This window comes from Lissotriton vulgaris, chromosome 12, assembly GCF_964263255.1.
Source record: "Lissotriton vulgaris chromosome 12, aLisVul1.2, whole genome shotgun sequence".
Classification (NCBI taxonomy): domain Eukaryota; kingdom Metazoa; phylum Chordata; class Amphibia; order Caudata; family Salamandridae; genus Lissotriton; species Lissotriton vulgaris.
In genome coordinates this window covers 445,583,192-445,607,784 of record NC_141700.1, presented here as the reverse complement: position 1 = coordinate 445,607,784, position 24,593 = coordinate 445,583,192, and the positions used below count along the sequence as shown (strand labels likewise).

At 31.9% G+C, this 24,593-nt stretch overlaps 18 non-coding genes across 18 annotated transcripts; all 18 read left to right on the top strand.

Moving 5' to 3' along the window:
• Positions 1–1,061: 1,061 nt before the first annotated feature.
• On the top strand, positions 1,062–1,135 carry TRNAI-AAU (transfer RNA isoleucine (anticodon AAU)). The gene has a single exon. It is a non-coding gene; the product is annotated as a tRNA-Ile (tRNA).
• Positions 1,136–1,924: 789 nt separating this feature from the next.
• On the top strand, positions 1,925–1,998 carry TRNAI-AAU (transfer RNA isoleucine (anticodon AAU)). Its single transcript has one exon. It is a non-coding gene; the product is annotated as a tRNA-Ile (tRNA).
• Positions 1,999–3,650: 1,652 nt separating this feature from the next.
• On the top strand, positions 3,651–3,724 carry TRNAI-AAU (transfer RNA isoleucine (anticodon AAU)). Its single transcript has one exon. It is a non-coding gene; the product is annotated as a tRNA-Ile (tRNA).
• Positions 3,725–4,513: 789 nt separating this feature from the next.
• On the top strand, positions 4,514–4,587 carry TRNAI-AAU (transfer RNA isoleucine (anticodon AAU)). The gene has a single exon. It is a non-coding gene; the product is annotated as a tRNA-Ile (tRNA).
• Positions 4,588–6,239: 1,652 nt separating this feature from the next.
• On the top strand, positions 6,240–6,313 carry TRNAI-AAU (transfer RNA isoleucine (anticodon AAU)). The gene has a single exon. It is a non-coding gene; the product is annotated as a tRNA-Ile (tRNA).
• Positions 6,314–7,102: 789 nt separating this feature from the next.
• Positions 7,103–7,176, top strand: TRNAI-AAU (transfer RNA isoleucine (anticodon AAU)). The gene has a single exon. It is a non-coding gene; the product is annotated as a tRNA-Ile (tRNA).
• Positions 7,177–7,965: 789 nt separating this feature from the next.
• TRNAI-AAU (transfer RNA isoleucine (anticodon AAU)) lies at positions 7,966–8,039 on the top strand. The gene has a single exon. It is a non-coding gene; the product is annotated as a tRNA-Ile (tRNA).
• Positions 8,040–9,690: 1,651 nt separating this feature from the next.
• Positions 9,691–9,764, top strand: TRNAI-AAU (transfer RNA isoleucine (anticodon AAU)). Its single transcript has one exon. It is a non-coding gene; the product is annotated as a tRNA-Ile (tRNA).
• Positions 9,765–10,553: 789 nt separating this feature from the next.
• TRNAI-AAU (transfer RNA isoleucine (anticodon AAU)) lies at positions 10,554–10,627 on the top strand. Its single transcript has one exon. It is a non-coding gene; the product is annotated as a tRNA-Ile (tRNA).
• Positions 10,628–11,416: 789 nt separating this feature from the next.
• Positions 11,417–11,490, top strand: TRNAI-AAU (transfer RNA isoleucine (anticodon AAU)). Its single transcript has one exon. It is a non-coding gene; the product is annotated as a tRNA-Ile (tRNA).
• A 2,514-nt stretch (positions 11,491–14,004) lies between these two features.
• Positions 14,005–14,078, top strand: TRNAI-AAU (transfer RNA isoleucine (anticodon AAU)). The gene has a single exon. It is a non-coding gene; the product is annotated as a tRNA-Ile (tRNA).
• Positions 14,079–14,867: 789 nt separating this feature from the next.
• TRNAI-AAU (transfer RNA isoleucine (anticodon AAU)) lies at positions 14,868–14,941 on the top strand. The gene has a single exon. It is a non-coding gene; the product is annotated as a tRNA-Ile (tRNA).
• A 789-nt stretch (positions 14,942–15,730) lies between these two features.
• TRNAI-AAU (transfer RNA isoleucine (anticodon AAU)) lies at positions 15,731–15,804 on the top strand. The gene has a single exon. It is a non-coding gene; the product is annotated as a tRNA-Ile (tRNA).
• A 1,652-nt stretch (positions 15,805–17,456) lies between these two features.
• Positions 17,457–17,530, top strand: TRNAI-AAU (transfer RNA isoleucine (anticodon AAU)). Its single transcript has one exon. It is a non-coding gene; the product is annotated as a tRNA-Ile (tRNA).
• Positions 17,531–18,319: 789 nt separating this feature from the next.
• On the top strand, positions 18,320–18,393 carry TRNAI-AAU (transfer RNA isoleucine (anticodon AAU)). Its single transcript has one exon. It is a non-coding gene; the product is annotated as a tRNA-Ile (tRNA).
• A 1,652-nt stretch (positions 18,394–20,045) lies between these two features.
• Positions 20,046–20,119, top strand: TRNAI-AAU (transfer RNA isoleucine (anticodon AAU)). Its single transcript has one exon. It is a non-coding gene; the product is annotated as a tRNA-Ile (tRNA).
• Positions 20,120–22,634: 2,515 nt separating this feature from the next.
• TRNAI-AAU (transfer RNA isoleucine (anticodon AAU)) lies at positions 22,635–22,708 on the top strand. Its single transcript has one exon. It is a non-coding gene; the product is annotated as a tRNA-Ile (tRNA).
• Positions 22,709–24,360: 1,652 nt separating this feature from the next.
• Positions 24,361–24,434, top strand: TRNAI-AAU (transfer RNA isoleucine (anticodon AAU)). The gene has a single exon. It is a non-coding gene; the product is annotated as a tRNA-Ile (tRNA).
• Positions 24,435–24,593: the final 159 nt, after the last annotated feature.

Here is a 24,593-nt window from a genome sequence, read left to right as displayed (position 1 = left end):
ATGGTTCTAAGTTCTAACACTAAGTATGAACATCTCTTTTGTATTGTAATTTTTTTAAAGTCATATTAGTTTCTTCATGTTGATATTATATATTTATAACTTCATGGTAAACCTCTGAAATTAAGCTTTCCAAATCTCCCGGGTTAACTATCATTAGCACTTCTTCATATGCTGGACTTCCAGGAAATTGTGCAAAACGGCCTGTTAGCTCAGATGGTTAGAGTGTGGTGCTAATAACGCCAAGGTCACAGGTTCGATCCCTGTACAGGCCAAGTTTAATTGTTTGAAAAAAGATTAATTTTTCTTGTGTCTCATTTTTGACTGTTTATCACCTTGGATCAAACACTGCTTGAAGGATTGGATAAATACATTTGATATAGTTGTAGAATTAATTATTATTCTGAAAGCTCCTGGAATATCTATTAATGGTTCTAAGTTCTAACGCCAAGTAACTTAAACTCTTATTTATTGCAATTTATTGAGGTCATTTTTGTTTTGTCTTGTAGATGAAATATGAAGATGGTATGAATGTAAACTGCTGAATATAAGCTTTCCAACTATCCCGGGTTAACAATCGATAGAACTTCATCATCTGCTATTTCTTCAATGGTATGCTATATATTTATTGAGCCTATTAGTTTAGTCTTTAGAGCATAAAGTTAAAAATGCCAAGGACATACTTTCAATCAATCTCCTAGCCAATACTTGATGCTCCTTTAATGTTGAAAATAGATGTATTTTCTTCTGTATCATGTGTATCTCTATATTTCCTTTGAGGGGAAGCTGATAGAATGATTAAATGAATCAATTGCATATAGGTGATGAATTGTTATTTATTGCTAAAACACATGGAAAAAACATTAATGGTTCTAAGTTCTAACACTAAGTATGAACATCTCTTTTGTATTGTAATTTTTTTAAAGTCATATTAGTTTCTTCATGTTGATATTATATATTTATAACTTCATGGTAAACCTCTGAAATTAAGCTTTCCAAATCTCCCAGGTTAACTATCATTAGCACTTCTTCATATGCTGGACTTCCAGGAAATTGTGCAAAACGGCCTGTTAGCTCAGATGGTTAGAGCGTGGTGCTAATAACGCCAAGGTCACAGGTTCGATCCCTGTACAGGCCAAGTTTAATTGTTTGAAAAAAGATTAATTTTTCTTGTGTCTCATTTTTGACTGTTTATCACCTTGGATCAAACACTGCTTGAAGGATTGGATAAATACATTTGATATAGTTGTAGAATTAATTATTATTCTGAAAGCTCCTGGAATATCTATTAATGGTTCTAAGTTCTAACGCCAAGTAACTTAAACTCTTATTTATTGCAATTTATTGAGGTCATTTTTGTTTTGTCTTGTTGATGAAATATAAAGATAGTATGAATGTAAACAGCTGAATATAAGCTTTCCAACTATCCCGGGTTAACAATCGATAGAACTTCATCATCTGCTATTTCTTCAATGGTATGCTATATATTTATTGAGCCTATTAGTTTAGTCTTTAGAGCATAAAGTTAAAAATGCCAAGGACATACTTTCAATCAATCTCCTAGCCAATACTTGATGCTCCTTTAATGTTGAAAATAGATGTATTTTCTTCTGTATCATGTGTATCTCTATATTTCCTTTGAGGGGAAGCTGATAGAATGATTAAATGAATCAATTGCATATAGGTGATGAATTGTTATTTATTGCTAAAACACATGGAAAAAACATTAGTGGTTCTAAGTTCTAACACTAAGTATGAACATCTCTTTTGTATTGTAATTTTTTTAAAGTCATATTAGTTTCTTCATGTTGATAATATATATTTATAACTTCATGGTAAGCCTCTGAAATTAAGCTTTCCAAATCTCCCGGGTTAACTATCATTAGCACTTCTTCATATGCTGGACTTCCAGGAAAATGTGCAAAATGGCCTGTTAGCTCAGATGGTCAGAGCGTGGTGCTAATAACGCCAAGGTCACAGGTTCGATCCCTGTACAGGCCAAATTTAATTGTTTGAAAAAAGATTAATTTTTCTTTTGTCTCATTTTTGACTGTTTATCACCTTGGATCAAACACTGCTTGAAGGATTCGATAAATACATTTGATATAGTTGTAGAATTAATTATTATTCTGAAAGCTCCTGGAATATCTATTAATGGTTCTAAGTTCTAACGCCAAGTAACTTAATCTCTTATTTATTGCAATTTATTGCGGTCATTTTTGTTTTGTCTTGTTGATGAAATATAAAGATAGTATGAATGTAAACAGCTGAATATAAGCTTTCCAATTATCCCGGGTTAACAATCAGTAGCACTTCATCATCTGCTTTTTCTTCAATAGCATGCTATATATTTAGTGAGCCTATTAGTTTAGTCTTTAGAGCAGAAAGGTAAAAATGCCAAGGACATACTTTCAATCAGTCTCCAAGCCAATACTTGATGCTCCTTTAATGTTGAAAATAGATGTATTTTCTTCTGTATCATGTGTATCTCTATATTTCCTTTGAGGGGAAGCTGATAGAATGATTAAATGAATCAAATGCATATAGGTGATGAATTGTTATTTATTGCTAAAACACATGGAAAAAACATTAATGGTTCTAAGTTCTAACACTAAGTATGATCATCTCTTTTGTATTGTAATTTTTTTAAAGTCATATTAGTTTCTTCATGTTGATATTATATATTTATAACTTCATGGTAAACCTCTGAAATTAAGCTTTCCAAATCTCCCGGGTTAACTATCATTAGCACTTCTTCATATGCTGGACTTCCAGGAAATTGTGCAAAACGGCCTGTTAGCTCAGATGGTTAGAGCGTGTTGCTAATAACGCCAAGGTCACAGGTTCGATCCCTGTACAGGCCAAGTTTAATTGTTTGAAAAAAGATTAATTTTTCTTGTGTCTCATTTTTGACTGTTTATCACCTTGGATCAAACACTGCTTGAAGGATTGGATAAATACATTTGATATAGTTGTAGAATTAATTAGTATTCTGAAAGCTCCTGGAATATCTATTAATGGTTCTAAGTTCTAACGCCAAGTAACTTAAACTCTTATTTATTGCAATTTATTGAGGTCATTTTTGTTTTGTCTTGTAGATGAAATATAAAGATAGTATGAATGTAAACAGCTGAATATAAGCTTTCCAACTATCCTGGGTTAACAATCGATAGAACTTCATCATCTGCTGTTTCTTCAATGGTATGCTATATATTTATTGAGCCTATTAGTTTAGTCTTTAGAGCATAAAGTTAAAAATGCCAAGGACATACTTTCAATCAATCTCCTAGCCAATACTTGATGCTCCTTTAATGTTGAAAATAGATGTATTTTCTTCTGTATCATGTGTATCTCTATATTTCCTTTGAGGGGAAGCTGATAGAATGATTAAATGAATCAATTGCATATAGGTGATGAATTGTTATTTATTGCTAAAACACATGGAAAAAACATTAATGGTTCTAAGTTCTAACACTAAGTATGAACATCTCTTTTGTATTGTAATTTTTTTAAAGTCATATTAGTTTCTTCATGTTGATATTATATATTTATAACTTCATGGTAAACCTCTGAAATTAAGCTTTCCAAATCTCCCGGGTTAACTATCATTAGCACTTCTTCATATGCTGGACTTCCAGGAAATTGTGCAAAACGGCCTGTTAGCTCAGATGGTTAGAGCGTGGTGCTAATAACGCCAAGGTCACAGGTTCGATCCCTGTACAGGCCAAGTTTAATTGTTTGAAAAAAGATTAATTTTTCTTGTGTCTCATTTTTGACTGTTTATCACCTTGGATCAAACACTGCTTGAAGGATTGGATGAATACATTTGATATAGTTGTAGAATTAATTATTATTCTGAAAGCTCCTGGAATATCTATTAATGGTTCTAAGTTCTAACTCCAAGTAACTAAATCTCTTCTTTATTGCAATTCATTGAGGTCATTTTTGTTTTGTCTTGTTGATGAAATATAAAGATAGTATGAATGTAAACAGCTGAATATAAGCTTTCCAACTATCCCGGGTTAACAATCAGTAGCACTTCATCATCTGCTATTTCTTCAATAGTATGCTATATATTTACTGAGCCTATTAGTTTAGTCTTTAGAGCAAAATGTTAAAAATAGCAAGGACATATTTTCAATCAGTCTCCAAGCCAATACTTGATGCTCCTTTAATGTTGAAAATAGATGTATTTTCTTCTGTATCATGTGTATCTCTATATTTCCTTTGAGGGGAAGCTGATAGAATGATTAAATGAATCAATTGCATATAGGTGATGAATTGTTATTTATTGCTAAAACACATGGAAAAAACATCAGTGGTTCTAAGTTCTAACACTAAGTATGAACATCTCTTTTGTATTGTAATTTTTTTAAAGTCATATTAGTTTCTTCATGTTGATAATATATATTTATAACTTCATGGTAAGCCTCTGAAATTAAGCTTTCCAAATCTCCCGGGTTAACTATCATTAGCACTTCTTCATATGCTGGACTTCCAGGAAAATGTGCAAAATGGCCTGTTAGCTCAGATGGTTAGAGCGTGGTGCTAATAACGCCAAGGTCACAGGTTCGATCCCTGTACAGGCCAAATTTAATTGTTTGAAAAAAGATTAATTTTTCTTTTGTCTCATTTTTGACTGTTTATCACCTTGGATCAAACACTGCTTGAAGGATTCGATAAATACATTTGATATAGTTGTAGAATTAATTATTATTCTGAAAGCTCCTGGAATATCTATTAATGGTTCTAAGTTCTAACGCCAAGTAACTTAATCTCTTATTTATTGCAATTTATTGCGGTCATTTTTGTTTTGTCTTGTTGATGAAATATAAAGATAGTATGAATGTAAACAGCTGAATATAAGCTTTCCAATTATCCCGGGTTAACAATCAGTAGCACTTCATCATCTGCTTTTTCTTCAATAGCATGCTATATATTTAGTGAGCCTATTAGTTTAGTCTTTAGAGCAGAAAGGTAAAAATGCCAAGGACATACTTTCAATCAGTCTCCAAGCCAATACTTGATGCTCCTTTAATGTTGAAAATAGATGTATTTTCTTCTGTATCATGTGTATCTCTATATTTCCTTTGAGGGGAAGCTGATAGAATGATTAAATGAATCAAATGCATATAGGTGATGAATTGTTATTTATTGCTAAAACACATGGAAAAAACATTAATGGTTCTAAGTTCTAACACTAAGTATGATCATCTCTTTTGTATTGTAATTTTTTTAAAGTCATATTAGTTTCTTCATGTTGATATTATATATTTATAACTTCATGGTAAACCTCTGAAATTAAGCTTTCCAAATCTCCCGGGTTAACTATCATTAGCACTTCTTCATATGCTGGACTTCCAGGAAATTGTGCAAAACGGCCTGTTAGCTCAGATGGTTAGAGCGTGTTGCTAATAACGCCAAGGTCACAGGTTCGATCCCTGTACAGGCCAAGTTTAATTGTTTGAAAAAAGATTAATTTTTCTTGTGTCTCATTTTTGACTGTTTATCACCTTGGATCAAACACTGCTTGAAGGATTGGATAAATACATTTGATATAGTTGTAGAATTAATTAGTATTCTGAAAGCTCCTGGAATATCTATTAATGGTTCTAAGTTCTAACGCCAAGTAACTTAAACTCTTATTTATTGCAATTTATTGAGGTCATTTTTGTTTTGTCTTGTAGATGAAATATAAAGATAGTATGAATGTAAACAGCTGAATATAAGCTTTCCAACTATCCCGGGTTAACAATCGATAGAACTTCATCATCTGCTATTTCTTCAATGGTATGCTATATATTTATTGAGCCTATTAGTTTAGTCTTTAGAGCATAAAGTTAAAAATGCCAAGGACATACTTTCAATCAATCTCCTAGCCAATACTTGATGCTCCTTTAATGTTGAAAATAGATGTATTTTCTTCTGTATCATGTGTATCTCTATATTTCCTTTGAGGGGAAGCTGATAGAATGATTAAATGAATCAATTGCATATAGGTGATGAATTGTTATTTATTGCTAAAACACATGGAAAAAACATTAATGGTTCTAAGTTCTAACACTAAGTATGAACATCTCTTTTGTATTGTAATTTTTTTAAAGTCATATTAGTTTCTTCATGTTGATATTATATATTTATAACTTCATGGTAAACCTCTGAAATTAAGCTTTCCAAATCTCCCGGGTTAACTATCATTAGCACTTCTTCATATGCTGGACTTCCAGGAAATTGTGCAAAACGGCCTGTTAGCTCAGATGGTTAGAGCGTGGTGCTAATAACGCCAAGGTCACAGGTTCGATCCCTGTACAGGCCAAGTTTAATTGTTTGAAAAAAGATTAATTTTTCTTGTGTCTCATTTTTGACTGTTTATCACCTTGGATCAAACACTGCTTGAAGGATTGGATGAATACATTTGATATAGTTGTAGAATTAATTATTATTCTGAAAGCTCCTGGAATATCTATTAATGGTTCTAAGTTCTAACTCCAAGTAACTAAATCTCTTCTTTATTGCAATTCATTGAGGTCATTTTTGTTTTGTCTTGTTGATGAAATATAAAGATAGTATGAATGTAAACAGCTGAATATAAGCTTTCCAACTATCCCGGGTTAACAATCAGTAGCACTTCATCATCTGCTATTTCTTCAATAGTATGCTATATATTTACTGAGCCTATTAGTTTAGTCTTTAGAGCAAAATGTTAAAAATAGCAAGGCCATATTTTCAATCAGTCTCCAAGCCAATACTTGATGCTCCTTTAATGTTGAAAATAGATGTATTTTCTTCTGTATCATGTGTATCTCTATATTTCCTTTGAGGGGAAGCTGATAGAATGATTAAATGAATCAATTGCATAAAGGTGATGAATTGTTATTTATTGCTAAAACACATGGAAAAAACATTAATGGTTCTAAGTTCTAACACTAAGTATGAACATCTCTTTTGTATTGTAATTTTTTTAAAGTCATATTAGTTTCTTCATGTTGATATTATATATTTATAACTTCATGGTAAACCTCTGAAATTAAGCTTTCCAAATCTCCCGGGTTAACTATCATTAGCACTTCTTCATATGCTGGACTTCCAGGAAATTGTGCAAACCGGCCTGTTAGCTCAGATGGTTAGAGCGTGGTGCTAATAACGCCAAGGTCACAGGTTCGATCCCTGTACAGGCCAAGTTTAATTGTTTGAAAAAAGATTAATTTTTCTTGTGTCTCATTTTTGACTGTTTATCACCTTGGATCAAACACTGCTTGAAGGATTGGATAAATACATTTGATATAGTTGTAGAATTAATTATTATTCTGAAAGCTCCTGGAATATCTATTAATGGTTCTAAGTTCTGACGCCAAGTAACTTAAACTCTTATTTATTGCAATTTATTGAGGTCATTTTTGTTTTGTCTTGTAGATGAAATATGAAGATAGTATGAATGTAAACAGCTGAATATAAGCTTTCCAACTATCCCGGGTTAACAATCGATAGAACTTCATCATCTGCTATTTCTTCAATGGTATGCTATATATTTATTGAGCCTATTAGTTTAGTCTTTAGAGCATAAAGTTAAAAATGCCAAGGACATACTTTCAATCAATCTCCTAGCCAATACTTGATGCTCCTTTAATGTTGAAAATAGATGTATTTTCTTCTGTATCATGTGTATCTCTATATTTCCTTTGAGGGGAAGCTGATAGAATGATTAAATGAATCAATTGCATATAGGTGATGAATTGTTATTTATTGCTAAAACACATGGAAAAAACATTAATGGTTCTAAGTTCTAACACTAAGTATGAACATCTCTTTTGTATTGTAATTTTTTTAAAGTCATATTAGTTTCTTCATGTTGATATTATATATTTATAACTTCATGGTAAACCTCTGAAATGAAGCTTTCCAAATCTCCCAGGTTAACTATCATTAGCACTTCTTCATATGCTGGACTTCCAGGAAATTGTGCAAAACGGCCTGTTAGCTCAGATGGTTAGAGCGTGGTGCTAATAACGCCAAGGTCACAGGTTCGATCCCTGTACAGGCCAAGTTTAATTGTTTGAAAAAAGATTAATTTTTCTTGTGTCTCATTTTTGACTGTTTATCACCTTGGATCAAACACTGCTTGAAGGATTGGATAAATACATTTGATATAGTTGTAGAATTAATTATTATTCTGAAAGCTCCTGGAATATCTATTAATGGTTCTAAGTTCTAACGCCAAGTAACTTAAACTCTTATTTATTGCAATTTATTGAGGTCATTTTTGTTTTGTCTTGTTGATGAAATATAAAGATAGTATGAATGTAAACAGCTGAATATAAGCTTTCCAACTATCCCGGGTTAACAATCGATAGAACTTCATCATCTGCTATTTCTTCAATGGTATGCTATATATTTATTGAGCCTATTAGTTTAGTCTTTAGAGCATAAAGTTAAAAATGCCAAGGACATACTTTCAATCAATCTCCTAGCCAATACTTGATGCTCCTTTAATGTTGAAAATAGATGTATTTTCTTCTGTATCATGTGTATCTCTATATTTCCTTTGAGGGGAAGCTGATAGAATGATTAAATGAATCAATTGCATATAGGTGATGAATTGTTATTTATTGCTAAAACAAATGGAAAGAACATTAATGGTTCTAAGTTCTAACACTAAGTATGAACATCTCTTTTGTATTGTAATTTTTTTAAAGTCATATTAGTTTCTTCATGTTGATATTATATATTTATAACTTCATGGTAAACCTCTGAAATTAAGCTTTCCAAATCTCCCGGGTTAACTATCATTAGCACTTCTTCATATGCTGGACTTCCAGGAAATTGTGCAAAACTGCCTGTTAGCTCAGATGGTTAGAGCGTGGTGCTAATAACGCCAAGGTCACAGGTTCGATCCCTGTACAGGCCAAGTTTTATTGTTTGAAAAAAGATTAATTTTTCTTGTGTCTCATTTTTGACTGTTTATCACCTTGGATCAAACACTGCTTGAAGGATTGGATAAATACATTTGATATAGTTGTAGAATTAATTATTATTCTGAAAGCTCCTGGAATATCTATTAATGGTTCTAAGTTCTAACGCCAAGTAACCTAAACTCTTATTTATTGCAATTTATTGAGGTCATTTTTGTTTTGTCTTGTAGATGAAATATAAAGATAGTATGAATGTAAACAGCTGAATATAAGCTTTCCAACTATCCCGGGTTAACAATCGATAGAACTTCATCATCTGCTCTTTCTTCAATGGTATGCTATATATTTATTGAGCCTATTAGTTTAGTCTGTAGAGCATAAAGTTAAAAATGCCAAGGACATACTTTCAATCAATCTCCTAGCCAATACTTGATGCTCCTTTAATGTTGAAAATAGATGTATTTTCTTCTGTATCATGTGTATCTCTATATTTCCTTTGAGGGGAAGCTGATAGAATGATTAAATGAATCAATTGCATATAGGTGATGAATTGTTATTTATTGCTAAAACACATGGAAAAAACATTAATGGTTCTAAGTTCTAACACTAAGTATGAACATCTCTTTTGTATTGTAATTTTTTAAAGTCATATTAGTTTCTTCATGTTGATAATATATATTTATAACTTCATGGTAAACCTCTGAAATTAAGCTTTCCAAATCTCCCGGGTTAACTATCATTAGCACTTCTTCATATGCTGGACTTCCAGGAAATTGTGCAAAACGGCCTGTTAGCTCAGATGGTTAGAGCGTGGTGCTAATAACGCCAAGGTCACAGGTTCGATCCCTGTACAGGCCAAGTTTAATTGTTTGAAAAAAGATTAATTTTTCTTGTGTCTCATTTTTGACTGTTTATCACCTTGGATCAAACACTGCTTGAAGGATTGGATGAATACATTTGATATAGTTGTAGAATTAATTATTATTCTGAAAGCTCCTGGAATATCTATTAATGGTTCTAAGTTCTAACTCCAAGTAACTAAATCTCTTCTTTATTGCAATTCATTGAGGTCATTTTTGTTTTGTCTTGTTGATGAAATATAAAGATAGTATGAATGTAAACAGCTGAATATAAGCTTTCCAACTATCCCGGGTTAACAATCAGTAGCACTTCATCATCTGCTATTTCTTCAATAGTATGCTATATATTTACTGAGCCTATTAGTTTAGTCTTTAGAGCAAAATGTTAAAAATAGCAAGGCCATATTTTCAATCAGTCTCCAAGCCAATACTTGATGCTCCTTTAATGTTGAAAATAGATGTATTTTCTTCTGTATCATGTGTATCTCTATATTTCCTTTGAGGGGAAGCTGATAGAATGATTAAATGAATCAATTGCATATAGGTGATGAATTGTTATTTATTGCTAAAACACATGGAAAAAACATTAATGGTTCTAAGTTCTAACACTAAGTATGAACATCTCTTTTGTATTGTAATTTTTTTAAAGTCATATTAGTTTCTTCATGTTGATATTATATATTTATAACTTCATGGTAAACCTCTGAAATTAAGCTTTCCAAATCTCCCGGGTTAACTATCATTAGCACTTCTTCATATGCTGGACTTCCAGGAAATTGTGCAAACCGGCCTGTTAGCTCAGATGGTTAGAGCGTGGTGCTAATAACGCCAAGGTCACAGGTTCGATCCCTGTACAGGCCAAGTTTAATTGTTTGAAAAAAGATTAATTTTTCTTGTGTCTCATTTTTGACTGTTTATCACCTTGGATCAAACACTGCTTGAAGGATTGGATAAATACATTTGATATAGTTGTAGAATTAATTATTATTCTGAAAGCTCCTGGAATATCTATTAATGGTTCTAAGTTCTGACGCCAAGTAACTTAAACTCTTATTTATTGCAATTTATTGAGGTCATTTTTGTTTTGTCTTGTAGATGAAATATGAAGATAGTATGAATGTAAACAGCTGAATATAAGCTTTCCAACTATCCCGGGTTAACAATCGATAGAACTTCATCATCTGCTATTTCTTCAATGGTATGCTATATATTTATTGAGCCTATTAGTTTAGTCTTTAGAGCATAAAGTTAAAAATGCCAAGGACATACTTTCAATCAATCTCCTAGCCAATACTTGATGCTCCTTTAATGTTGAAAATAGATGTATTTTCTTCTGTATCATGTGTATCTCTATATTTCCTTTGAGGGGAAGCTGATAGAATGATTAAATGAATCAATTGCATATAGGTGATGAATTGTTATTTATTGCTAAAACACATGGAAAAAACATTAATGGTTCTAAGTTCTAACACTAAGTATGAACATCTCTTTTGTATTGTAATTTTTTTAAAGTCATATTAGTTTCTTCATGTTGATATTATATATTTATAACTTCATGGTAAACCTCTGAAATGAAGCTTTCCAAATCTCCCAGGTTAACTATCATTAGCACTTCTTCATATGCTGGACTTCCAGGAAATTGTGCAAAACGGCCTGTTAGCTCAGATGGTTAGAGCGTGGTGCTAATAACGCCAAGGTCACAGGTTCGATCCCTGTACAGGCCAAGTTTAATTGTTTGAAAAAAGATTAATTTTTCTTGTGTCTCATTTTTGACTGTTTATCACCTTGGATCAAACACTGCTTGAAGGATTGGATAAATACATTTGATATAGTTGTAGAATTAATTATTATTCTGAAAGCTCCTGGAATATCTATTAATGGTTCTAAGTTCTAACGCCAAGTAACTTAAACTCTTATTTATTGCAATTTATTGAGGTCATTTTTGTTTTGTCTTGTTGATGAAATATAAAGATAGTATGAATGTAAACAGCTGAATATAAGCTTTCCAACTATCCCGGGTTAACAATCGATAGAACTTCATCATCTGCTATTTCTTCAATGGTATGCTATATATTTATTGAGCCTATTAGTTTAGTCTTTAGAGCATAAAGTTAAAAATGCCAAGGACATACTTTCAATCAATCTCCTAGCCAATACTTGATGCTCCTTTAATGTTGAAAATAGATGTATTTTCTTCTGTATCATGTGTATCTCTATATTTCCTTTGAGGGGAAGCTGATAGAATGATTAAATGAATCAATTGCATATAGGTGATGAATTGTTATTTATTGCTAAAACAAATGGAAAGAACATTAATGGTTCTAAGTTCTAACACTAAGTATGAACATCTCTTTTGTATTGTAATTTTTTTAAAGTCATATTAGTTTCTTCATGTTGATATTATATATTTATAACTTCATGGTAAACCTCTGAAATTAAGCTTTCCAAATCTCCCGGGTTAACTATCATTAGCACTTCTTCATATGCTGGACTTCCAGGAAATTGTGCAAAACTGCCTGTTAGCTCAGATGGTTAGAGCGTGGTGCTAATAACGCCAAGGTCACAGGTTCGATCCCTGTACAGGCCAAGTTTTATTGTTTGAAAAAAGATTAATTTTTCTTGTGTCTCATTTTTGACTGTTTATCACCTTGGATCAAACACTGCTTGAAGGATTGGATAAATACATTTGATATAGTTGTAGAATTAATTATTATTCTGAAAGCTCCTGGAATATCTATTAATGGTTCTAAGTTCTAACGCCAAGTAACCTAAACTCTTATTTATTGCAATTTATTGAGGTCATTTTTGTTTTGTCTTGTAGATGAAATATAAAGATAGTATGAATGTAAACAGCTGAATATAAGCTTTCCAACTATCCCGGGTTAACAATCGATAGAACTTCATCATCTGCTCTTTCTTCAATGGTATGCTATATATTTATTGAGCCTATTAGTTTAGTCTGTAGAGCATAAAGTTAAAAATGCCAAGGACATACTTTCAATCAATCTCCTAGCCAATACTTGATGCTCCTTTAATGTTGAAAATAGATGTATTTTCTTCTGTATCATGTGTATCTCTATATTTCCTTTGAGGGGAAGCTGATAGAATGATTAAATGAATCAATTGCATATAGGTGATGAATTGTTATTTATTGCTAAAACACATGGAAAAAACATTAATGGTTCTAAGTTCTAACACTAAGTATGAACATCTCTTTTGTATTGTAATTTTTTAAAGTCATATTAGTTTCTTCATGTTGATAATATATATTTATAACTTCATGGTAAACCTCTGAAATTAAGCTTTCCAAATCTCCCGGGTTAACTATCATTAGCACTTCTTCATATGCTGGACTTCCAGGAAAATGTGCAAAATGGCCTGTTAGCTCAGATGGTTAGAGTGTGGTGCTAATAACGCCAAGGTCACAGGTTCGATCCCTGTACAGGCCAAGTTTAATGGTTTGAAAAAAGATTAATTTTTCTTGTGTCTCATTTTTGACTGTTTATCACCTTGGATCAAACACTGCTTGAAGGATTGGATAAATACATTTGATATAGTTGTAGAATTATTTATTATTCTGAAAGCTCCTGGAATATCTATTAATGGTTCTAAGTTCTAACGCCAAGTAACTTAATCTCGTATTTATTGCAATTTATTGAGGTCATTTTTGTTTTGTCTTGTTGATGAAATATAAAGATAGTATGAATGTAAACAGCTGAATATAAGCTTTCCAATTGTCCCGGGTTAACAATCAGTAGCACTTCATCATCTGCTATTTCTTCAATAGCATGCTATATATTTAGTGAGCCTATTAGTTTAGTCTTTAGAGCATAAAGGTAAAAATGCCAAGGACATACTTTCAATCAGTCTCCAAGCCAATACTTGATGTTCCTTTAATGTTGAAAATAGATGTATTTTCTTCTGTATCATGTGTATCTCTATATTTCCTTTGAGGGCAAGCTGATAGAATGATTAAATGAATCAATTGCATATAGGTGATAAATTGTTATTTATTGCTAAAACACATGGAAAAAATATTAATGGTTCTAAGTTCTAACACTAAGTATGAAAATCTCTTTTGTATTGTAATTTTTTTAAAGTCATATTAGTTTCTTCATGTTGATAATATATATTTATAAGTTCATGGTAAACCTCTGAAATTAAGCTTTCCAAATCTCCCGGGTTAACTATCATTAGCAGTTCTTCACATGCTGGACTTCCAGGAATTTGGGCAAATTGGCTTGTTAGCTCAGATGGTTAGAGCGTGGTGCTAATAACGCCAAGGTCACAGGTTCGATCCCTGTACAGGCCAAATTTAATTGTTTGAAAAAAGAGTAATTTTTCTTGTGTTTCATTCTTGACTGTTTATCACCTTGGATCAAACGCTGCTTGAAGGATTGGATGAATACATTTGATATAGTTGTAGAATTAATTATTATTCTGAAAGCTCCTGGAATATCTATTAATGGTTCTAAGTTCTAACGCCAAGTAACTAAATCTTCTATTTATTGCAATTTATTGAGGTCATTTTTGTTTTGTCTTGTTGATGAAATATAAAGATAGTATGAATGTAAACAGCTGAATATAAGCTTTCCAACTATCCCGGGTTAACAATCGATAGCACTTCATCATCTGCTATTTCTTCAATGGTATGCTATATATTTATTGAGCCTATTAGTTTAGTCTTTAGAGCATAAAGTTAAAAATGCCAAGGACATACCTTCAATCAGTCTCCAAGCCAATACTTGATGCTCCTTTAATGTTGAAAATAGATGTATTTTCTTCTGTATCATGTGTATGTCTATATTTCCTTTGAGGGGAAGCTGATAGAATGATTAGATGAATCAATTGTATATAGGTGATGAATTGTTATTTATTGCTAAAACACATGGAAAAAACATTAATGGTTCTAAGTTCTAACACTAAGTATGAACATCTCTTTTGTATTGTAATTTTTTTAAAGTCATATTAGTTTCTTCATGTTGATATTATATATTTATAACTTCATGGTAAACCTCTGAAATTAAGCTTTCCAAATCTCCCGGGTTAACTATCATTAGCACTTCTTCATATGCTGGACTTCCAGGAAAATGTGCAAAATGGCCTGTTAGCTCAGATGGTTAGAGCGTGGTGCTAATAACGCCAAGGTCACAGGTTCGATCCCTGTACAGGCCAAGTTTTATTGTTTGAAAAAAGATTAATTTTTCTTGTGTCTAATTTTTGACTGTTTATCACCATGGATCAAACACTGCTTGAAGGATTGGATAAATACATTTGATATAGTTGTAGAATTAATTATTATTCTGTAAGCTCCTGGAATATCTATTAATGGTTCTAAGTTCTAACGCCAAGTAACTTAAACTCTTATTTATTGCAATTTATTGAGGTCATTTTTGTTTTGTCTTGTAGATGAAATATAAAGATAGTATGAATGTAAACAGCTGAATATAAGCTTTCCAACTATCCCGGGTTAACAATCGATAGAACTTCATCATCTGCTATTTCTTCAATGGTATGCTATATATTTATTGAGCCTATTAGTTTAGTCTTTAGAGCATAAAGTTAAAAATGCCAAGGACATACTTTCAATCAATCTCCTAGCCAATACTTGATGCTCCTTTAATGTTGAAAATAGATGTATTTTCTTCTGTATCATGTGTATCTCTATATTTCCTTTGAGGGGAAGCTGATAGAATGATTAAATGAATCAATTGCATATAGGTGATGAATTGTTATTTATTGCTAAAACACATGGAAAAAACATTAATGGTTCTAAGTTCTAACACTAAGTATGAACATCTCTTTTGTATTGTAATTTTTTTAAAGTCATATTAGTTTCTTCATGTTGATAATATATATTTATAACTTCATGGTAAACCTCTGAAATTAAGCTTTCCAAATCTCCCGGGTTAACTATCATTAGCACTTCTTCATATGCTGGACTTCCAGGAAAATGTGCAAAATGGCCTGTTAGCTCAGATGGTTAGAGCGTGGTGCTAATAACGCCAAGGTCACAGGTTCGATCCCTGTACAGGCCAAGTTTAATTGTTTGAAAAAAGATAAATTTTTCTTTTGTCTCATTTTTGACTGTTTATCACCTTGGATCAAACACTGCTTGAAGGATTCGATAAATACATTTGATATAGTTGTAGAATTAATTATTATTCTGAAAGCTCCTGGAATATCTATTAATGGTTCTAAGTTCTAACGCCAAGTAACTTAATCTCTTATTTATTGCAATTTATTGAGGTCATTTTTGTTTTGTCTTGTTGATGAAATATAAAGATAGTATGAATGTAAACAGCTGAATATAAGCTTTCCAATTATCCCGGGTTAACAATCAGTAGCACTTCATCATCTGCTTTTTCTTCAATAGCATGCTATATATTTAGTGAGCCTATTAGTTTAGTCTTTAGAGCATAAAGGTAAAAATGCCAAGGACATACTTTCAATCAGTCTCCAAGCCAATACTTGATGCTCCTTTAATGTTGAAAATAGATGTATTTTCTTCTGTATCATGTGTATCTCTATATTTCCTTTGAGGGGAAGCTGATAGAATGATTAAATGAATCAATTGCATATAGGTGATGAATTGTTATTTATTGCTAAAACACATGGAAAAAACATTAATGGTTCTAAGTTCTAACACTAAGTATGAAAATCTCTTTTGTATTGTAATTTTCTTAAAGTCATATTAGTTTCTTCATGTTGATAATATATATTTATAAGTTCATGGTAAACCTCTGAAATTAAGCTTTCCAAATCTCCCGGGTTAACTATCATTAGCAGTTCTTCACATGCTGGACTTCCAGGAATTTGGGCAAAATGGCTTGTTAGCTCAGATGGTTAGAGCGTGGTGCTAATAACGCCGAGGTCACAGGTTCGATCCCTGTACAGGCCAAGTTTAATTGTTTGAAAAAAGAGTAACTTTTCTTGTGTCTCATTTTGACTGTTTATCACCTTGGATCAAACACTGCCTGAAGGATTGGGTAAATACATTTGATATAGTTGTAGAATTAATTATTATTCTGAAAGCTCCTGGAATATCTATTAATGGTTCTAAGTTCTAACGCCAAGTAACTTAAACTCTTATTTATTGCAATTTATTGAGGTCATTTTTGTTTTGTCTTGTAGATGAAATATAAAGATAGTATGAATGTAAACAGCTGAATATAAGCTTTCCAACTCTCCCGGGTTAACAATCGATAGAACTTCATCATCTGCTATTTCTTCAATGGTATGCTATATATTTATTGAGCCTATTAGTTTAGTCTTTAGAGCATAAAGTTAAAAATGCCAAGGACATACTTTCAATCAATCTCCTAGCCAATACTTGATGCTCCTTTAATGTTGAAAATAGATGTATTTTCTTCTGTATAATGTGTATCTCTATATTTCCTTTGAGGGGAAGCTGATAGAATGATTAAATGAATCAATTGCATATAGGTGATGAATTGTTATTTATTGCTAAAACACATGGAAAAAACATTAATGGTTCTAAGTTCTAACACTAAGTATGAACATCTCTTTTGTATTGTAATTTTTTTTAAAGTCATATTAGTTTCTTCATGTTGATATTATATATTTATAACTTCATGGTAAACCTCTGAAATTAAGCTTTCCAAATCTCCCGGGATAACTATCATTAGCACTTCTTCATATGCTGGACTTCCAGGAAATTGTGCAAAACGGCCTGTTAGCTCAGATGGTTAGAGCGTGGTGCTAATAACGCCAAGGTCACAGGTTCGATCCCTGTACAGGCCAAGTTTAATTGTTTGAAAAAAGATTAATTTTTCTTGTGTCTCATTTTTGACTGTTTATCACCTTGGATCAAACACTGCTTGAAGGATTGGATGAATACATTTGATATAGTTGTAGAATTAATTATTATTCTGAAAGCTCCTGGAATATCTATTAATGGTTCTAAGTTCTAACTCCAAGTAACTAAATCTCTTCTTTATTGCAATTCATTGAGGTCATTTTTGTTTTGTCTTGTTGATGAAATATAAAGATAGTATGAATGTAAACAGCTGAATATAAGCTTTCCAACCATCCCGGGTTAACAATCAGTAGCACTTCATCATCTGCTATTTCTTCAATAGTATGCTATATATTTAGTGAGCCTATTAGTTTAGTCTTTAGAGCAAAAAGTTAAAAATAGCAAGGACATATTTTCAATCAGTCTCCAAGCCAATACTTGATGCTCCTTTAATGTTGAAAATAGATGTATTTTCTTCTGTATTATGTGTATCTCTATATTTCCTTTGAGGGGAAGCTGATAGAATGATTAAATGAATCAATTGCATATAGGTGATGAATTGTTATTTATTGCTAAAACACATGGAAAAAACATTAATGGTTCTAAGTTCTAACACTAAGTATGAACATCTCTTTTGTATTGTAATTTTTTTAAAGTCATATTAGTTTCTTCATGTTGATATTATATATTTATAACTTCATGGTAAACCTCTGAAATTAAGCTTTCCAAATCTCCCGGGTTAACTATCATTAGCACTTCTTCATATGCTGGACTTCCAGGAACTTGTGCAAAACGGCCTGTTAGCTCAGATGGTTAGAGCGTGGTGCTAATAACGCCAAGGTCACAGGTTCGATCCCTGTACAGGCCAAGTTTAATTGTTTGAAAAAAGATTAATTTTTCTTGTGTCTCATTTTTGACTGTTTATCACCTTGGATCAAACACTGCTTGAAGGATTGGATAAATACATTTGATATAGTTGTAGAATTAATTATTATTCTGAAAGCTCCTGGAATATCTATTAATGGTTCTAAGTTCTAACGCCAAGTAACTTAAACTCTTATTTATTGCAATTTATTGAGGTCATTTTTGTTTTGTCTTGTAGATGAAATATGAAGATAGTATGAATGTAAACAGCTGAATATAAGCTTTCCAACTATCCCGGGTTAACAATCGATAGAACTTCATCATCTGCTATTTCTTCAATGGTATGCTATATATTTATTGAGCCTATTAGTTTAGTCTTTAGAGCATAAAGTTAAAAATGCCAAGGACATACTTTCAATCAATCTCCTAGCCAATACTTGATGCTCCTTTAATGTTGAAAATAGATGTATTTTCTTCTGTATCATGTGTATCTCTATATTTCCTTTGAGGGGAAGCTGATAGAATGATTAAATGAATCAATTGCATATAGGTGATGAATTGTTATTTATTGCTAAAACACATGGAAAAAACATTAATGGTTCTAAGTTCTAACACTAAGTATGAACATCTCTTTTGTATTGTAATTTTTTTAAAGTCATATTAGTTTCTTCATGTTGATATTATATATTTATAACTTCATGGTAAACCTCTGAAATTAAGCTTTCCAAATCTCCCGGGTTAACTTTCATTAGCACTTCTTCATATGCTGGACTTCCAGGAAATTGTGCAAAACTGCCTGTTAGCTCAGATGGTTAGAGCGTGGTGCTAATAACGCCAAGGTCACAGGTTCGATCCCTGTACAGGCCAAGTTTTATTGTTTGAAAAAAGATTAATTTTTCTTGTGTCTCATTTTTGACTGTTTATCACCTTGGATCAAACACTGCTTGAAGGATTGGATAAATACATTTGATATAGTTGTAGAATTAATTATTATTCTGTAAGCTCCTGGAATATCTATTAATGGTTCTAAGTTCTAACGCCAAGTAACTTAAACTCTTATTTATTGCAATTTATTGAGGTCATTTTTGTTTTGTCTTGTAGATGAAACATAAAGATAGTATGAATGTAAACAGCTGAATATAAGCTTTCCAACTATCCCGGGTTAACAATCGATAGAACTTCATCATCTGCTATTTCTTCAATGGTATGCTATATATTTATTGAGCCTATTAGTTTAGTCTTTAGAGCATAAAGTTAAAAATGCCAAGGACATACTTTCAATCAATCTCCTAGCCAATACTTGATGCTCCTTTAATGTTGAAAATAGATGTATTTTCTTCTGTATCATGTGTATCTCTATATTTCCTTTGAGGGGAAGCTGATAGAATGATTAAATGAATCAATTGCATATAGGTGATGAATTGTTATTTATTGCTAAAACACATGGAAAAAACATTAGTGGTTCTAAGTTCTAACACTAAGTATGAACATCTCTTTTGTATTGTAATTTTTTTAAAGTCATATTAGTTTCTTCATGTTGATAATATATATTTATAACTTCATGGTAAGCCTCTGAAATTAAGCTTTCCAAATCTCCCGGGTTAACTATCATTAGCACTTCTTCATATGCTGGACTTCCAGGAAAATGTGCAAAATGGCCTGTTAGCTCAGATGGTTAGAGCGTGGTGCTAATAACGCCAAGGTCACAGGTTCGATCCCTGTACAGGCCAAGTTTAATTGTTTGAAAAAAGATTAATTTTTCTTTTGTCTCATTTTTGACTGTTTATCATCTTGGATCAAACACTGCTTGAAGGATTCGATAAATACATTTGATATAGTTGTAGAATTAATTATTATTCTGAAAGCTCCTGGAATATCTATTAATGGTTCTAAGTTCTAACGCCAAGTAACTTAATCTCTTATTTATTGCAATTTATTGAGGTCATTTTTGTTTTGTCTTGTTGATGAAATATAAAGATAGTATGAATGTAAACAGCTGAATATAAGCTTTCCAATTATCCCGGGTTAACAATCAGTAGCACTTCATCATCTGCTTTTTCTTCAAAAGCATGCTATATATTTAGTGAGCCTATTAGTTTAGTCTTTAGAGCAGAAAGGTAAAAATGCCAAGGACATACTTTCAATCAGTCTCCAAGCCAATACTTGATGCTCCTTTAATGTTGAAAATAGATGTATTTTCTTCTGTATCATGTGTATCTCTATATTTCCTTTGAGGGGAAGCTGATAGAATGATTAAATGAATCAATTGCATATAGGTGATGAATTGTTATTTATTGCTAAAACACATGGAAAAAACATTAATGGTTCTAAGTTCTAACACTAAGTATGAAAATCTCTTTTGTATTGTAATTTTCTTAAAGTCATATTAGTTTCTTCATGTTGATAATATATATTTATAAGTTCATGGTAAACCTCTGAAATTAAGCTTTCCAAATCTCCCGGGTTAACTATCATTAGCAGTTCTTCACATGCTGGACTTCCAGGAATTTAGGCAAAATGGCTTGTTAGCTCAGATGGTTAGAGCGTGGTGCTAATAACGCCGAGGTCACAGGTTCGATCCCTGTACAGGCCAAGTTTAATTGTTTGAAAAAAGAGTAACTTTTCTTGTGTTTCATTCTTGACTGTTTATCACCTTGGATCAAACGCTGCTTGAAGGATTGGATGAATACATTTGATATAGTTGTAGAATTAATTATTATTCTGAAAGCTCCTGGAATATCTATTAATGGTTCTAAGTTCTAACGCCAAGTAACTAAATCTTCTATTTATTGCAATTTATTGAGGTCATTTTTGTTTTGTCTTGTTGATGAAATATAAAGATAGTATGAATGTAAACAGCTGAATATAAGCTTTCCAACTATCCCGGGTTAACAATCGATAGCACTTCATCATCTGCTATTTCTTCAATGGTATGCTATATATTTATTGAGCCTATTAGTTTAGTCTTTAGAGCATAAAGTTAAAAATGCCAAGGACATACCTTCAATCAGTCTCCAAGCCAATACTTGATGCTCCTTTAATGTTGAAAATAGATGTATTTTCTTCTGTATCATGTGTATGTCTATATTTCCTTTGAGGGGAAGCTGATAGAATGATTAGATGAATCAATTGCATATAGGTGATGAATTGTTATTTATTGCTAAAACACATGGAAAAAACATTAATGGTTCTAAGTTCTAACACTAAGTATGAACATCTCTTTTGTATTGTAATTTTTTTAAAGTCATATTAGTTTCTTCATGTTGATATTATATATTTATAACTTCATGGTAAACCTCTGAAATTAAGCTTTCCAAATCTCCCGGGTTAACTATCATTAGCACTTCTTCATATGCTGGACTTCCAGGAAATTGTGCAAAACGGCCTGTTAGCTCAGAGGGTTAGAGCGTGGTGCTAATAACGCCAAGGTCACAGGTTCGATCCCTGTATAGGCCAAGTTTAATTGTTTGAAAAAAGATAAATTTTTCTTGTGTCTCATTTTTGACTGTTTATCACCTTGGATCAAACACTGCTTGAAGGATTGGATGAATACATTTGATATAGTTGTAGAATTAATTATTATTCTGAAAGCTCCTGGAATATCTATTAATGGTTCTAAGTTCTAACTCCAAGTAACTAAATCTCTTCTTTATTGCAATTCATTGAGGTCATTTTTGTTTTGTCTTGTTGATGAAATATAAAGATAGTATGAATGTAAACAGCTGAATATAAGCTTTCCAACTATCCCGGGTTAACAATCAGTAGCACTTCATCATCTGCTATTTCTTCAATAGTATGCTATATATTTAGTGAGCCTATTAGTTTAGTCTTTAGAGCAAAAAGTTAAAAATAGCAAGGACATCTTTTCAATCAGTCTCCAAGCCAATACTTGATGCTCCTTTAATGTTGAAAATAGATGTATTTTCTTCTGTATCATGTGTATCTCTATATTTCCTTTGAGGGGAAGCTCATAGAATGATTAAATGAATCAAATGCATATAGGTGATGAATTGTTATTTATTGCTAAAACACATGGAAAAAACATTAATGGTTCTAAGTTCTAACACTAAGTATGATCATCTCTTTTGTATTGTAATTTTTTTAAAGTCATATTAGTTTCTTCATGTTGATATTATATATTTATAACTTCATGGTAAACCTCTGAAATTAAGCTTTCCAAATCTCCCGGGTTAACTATCATTAGCACTTCTTCATATGCTGGACTTCCAGGAAATTGTGCAAAACGGCCTGTTAGCTCAGATGGTTAGAGCGTGGTGCTAATAACGCCAAGGTCACAGGTTCGATCCCTGTACAGGCCAAGTTTAATTGTTTGAAAAAAGATTAATTTTTCTTGTGTCTCATTTTTGACTGTTTATCACCTTGGATCAAACACTGCTTGAAGGATTGGATAAATACATTTGATATAGTTGTAGAATTAATTATTATTCTGAAAGCTCCTGGAATATCTATTAATGGTTCTAAGTTCTAACGCCGAGTAACTTAAACTCTTATTTATTGCAATTTATTGAGGTCATTTTTGTTTTGTCTTGTAGATGAAATATAAAGATAGTATGAATGTAAACAGCTGAATATAAGCTTTCCAACTATCCCGGGTTAACAATCGATAGAACTTCATCATCTGCTATTTCTTCAATGGTATGCTATATATTTATTGAGCCTATTAGTTTAGTCTTTAGAGCATAAAGTTAAAAATGCCAAGGACATACTTTCAATCAATCTCCTAGCCAATACTTGATGCTCCTTTAATGTTGAAAATAGATGTATTTTCTTCTGTATCATGTGTATCTCTATATTTCCTTTGAGGGGAAGCTGATAGAATGATTAAATGAATCAATTGCATATAGGTGATGAATTGTTATTTATTGCTAAAACACATGGAAAAAACATTAATGGTTCTAAGTTCTAACACTAAGTATGAACATCTCTTTTGTATTGTAATTTTTTTAAAGTCATATTAGTTTCTTCATGTTGATATTATATATTTATAACTTCATGGTAAACCTCTGAAATTAAGCTTTCCAAATCTCCCGGGATAACTATCATTAGCACTTCTTCATATGCTGGACTTCCAGGAAATTGTGCAAAACGGCCTGTTAGCTCAGATGGTTAGAGCGTGGTGCTAATAACGCCAAGGTCACAGGTTCGATCCCTGTACAGGCCTAGTTTAATTGTTTGAAAAAAGATTAATTTTTCTTGTGTCTCATTTTTGACTGTTTATCACCTTGGATCAAACACTGCTTGAAGGATTGGATGAATACATTTGATATAGTTGTAGAATTAAATATTATTCTGAAAGCTCCTGGAATATCTATTAATGGTTCTAAGTTCTAACTCCAAGTAACTAAATCTCTTCTTTATTGCAATTCATTGAGGTCATTTTTGTTTTGTCTTGTTGATGAAATATAAAGATAGTATGAATGTAAACAGCTGAATATAAGCTTTCCAACTATCCCGGGTTAACAATCAGTAGCACTTCATCATCTGCTATTTCTTCAATAGTATGCTATATATTTAGTGAGCCTATTAGTTTAGTCTTTAGAGCAAAAAGTTAAAAATAGCAAGGACATATTTTCAATCAGTCTCCAAGCCAATACTTGATGCTCCTTTAATGTTGAAAATAGATGTATTTTCTTCTGTATCATGTGTATCTCTATATTTCCTTTGAGGGGAAGCTGATAGAATGATTAAATGAATCAATTGCATATAGGTGATGAATTGTTATTTATTGCTAAAACACATGGAAAAAACATTAATGGTTCTAAGTTCTAACACTAAGTATGAACATCTCTTTTGTATTGTAATTTTTTTAAAGTCATATTAGTTTCTTCATGTTGATATTATATATTTATAACTTCATGGTAAACCTCTGAAATTAAGCTTTCCAAATCTCCCGGGTTAACTATCATTAGCACTTCTTCATATGCTGGACTTCCAGGAAATTGTGCAAAACGGCCTGTTAGCTCAGATGGTTAGAGCGTGGTGCTAATAACGCCAAGGTCACAGGTTCGATCCCTGTACAGGCCAAGTTTAATTGTTTGAAAAAAGATTAATTTTTCTTGTGTCTCATTTTTGACTGTTTATCACCTTGGATCAAACACTGCTTGAAGGATTGGATAAATACATTTGATATAGTTGTAGAATTAATTATTATTCTGAAAGCTCCTGGAATATCTATTAATGGTT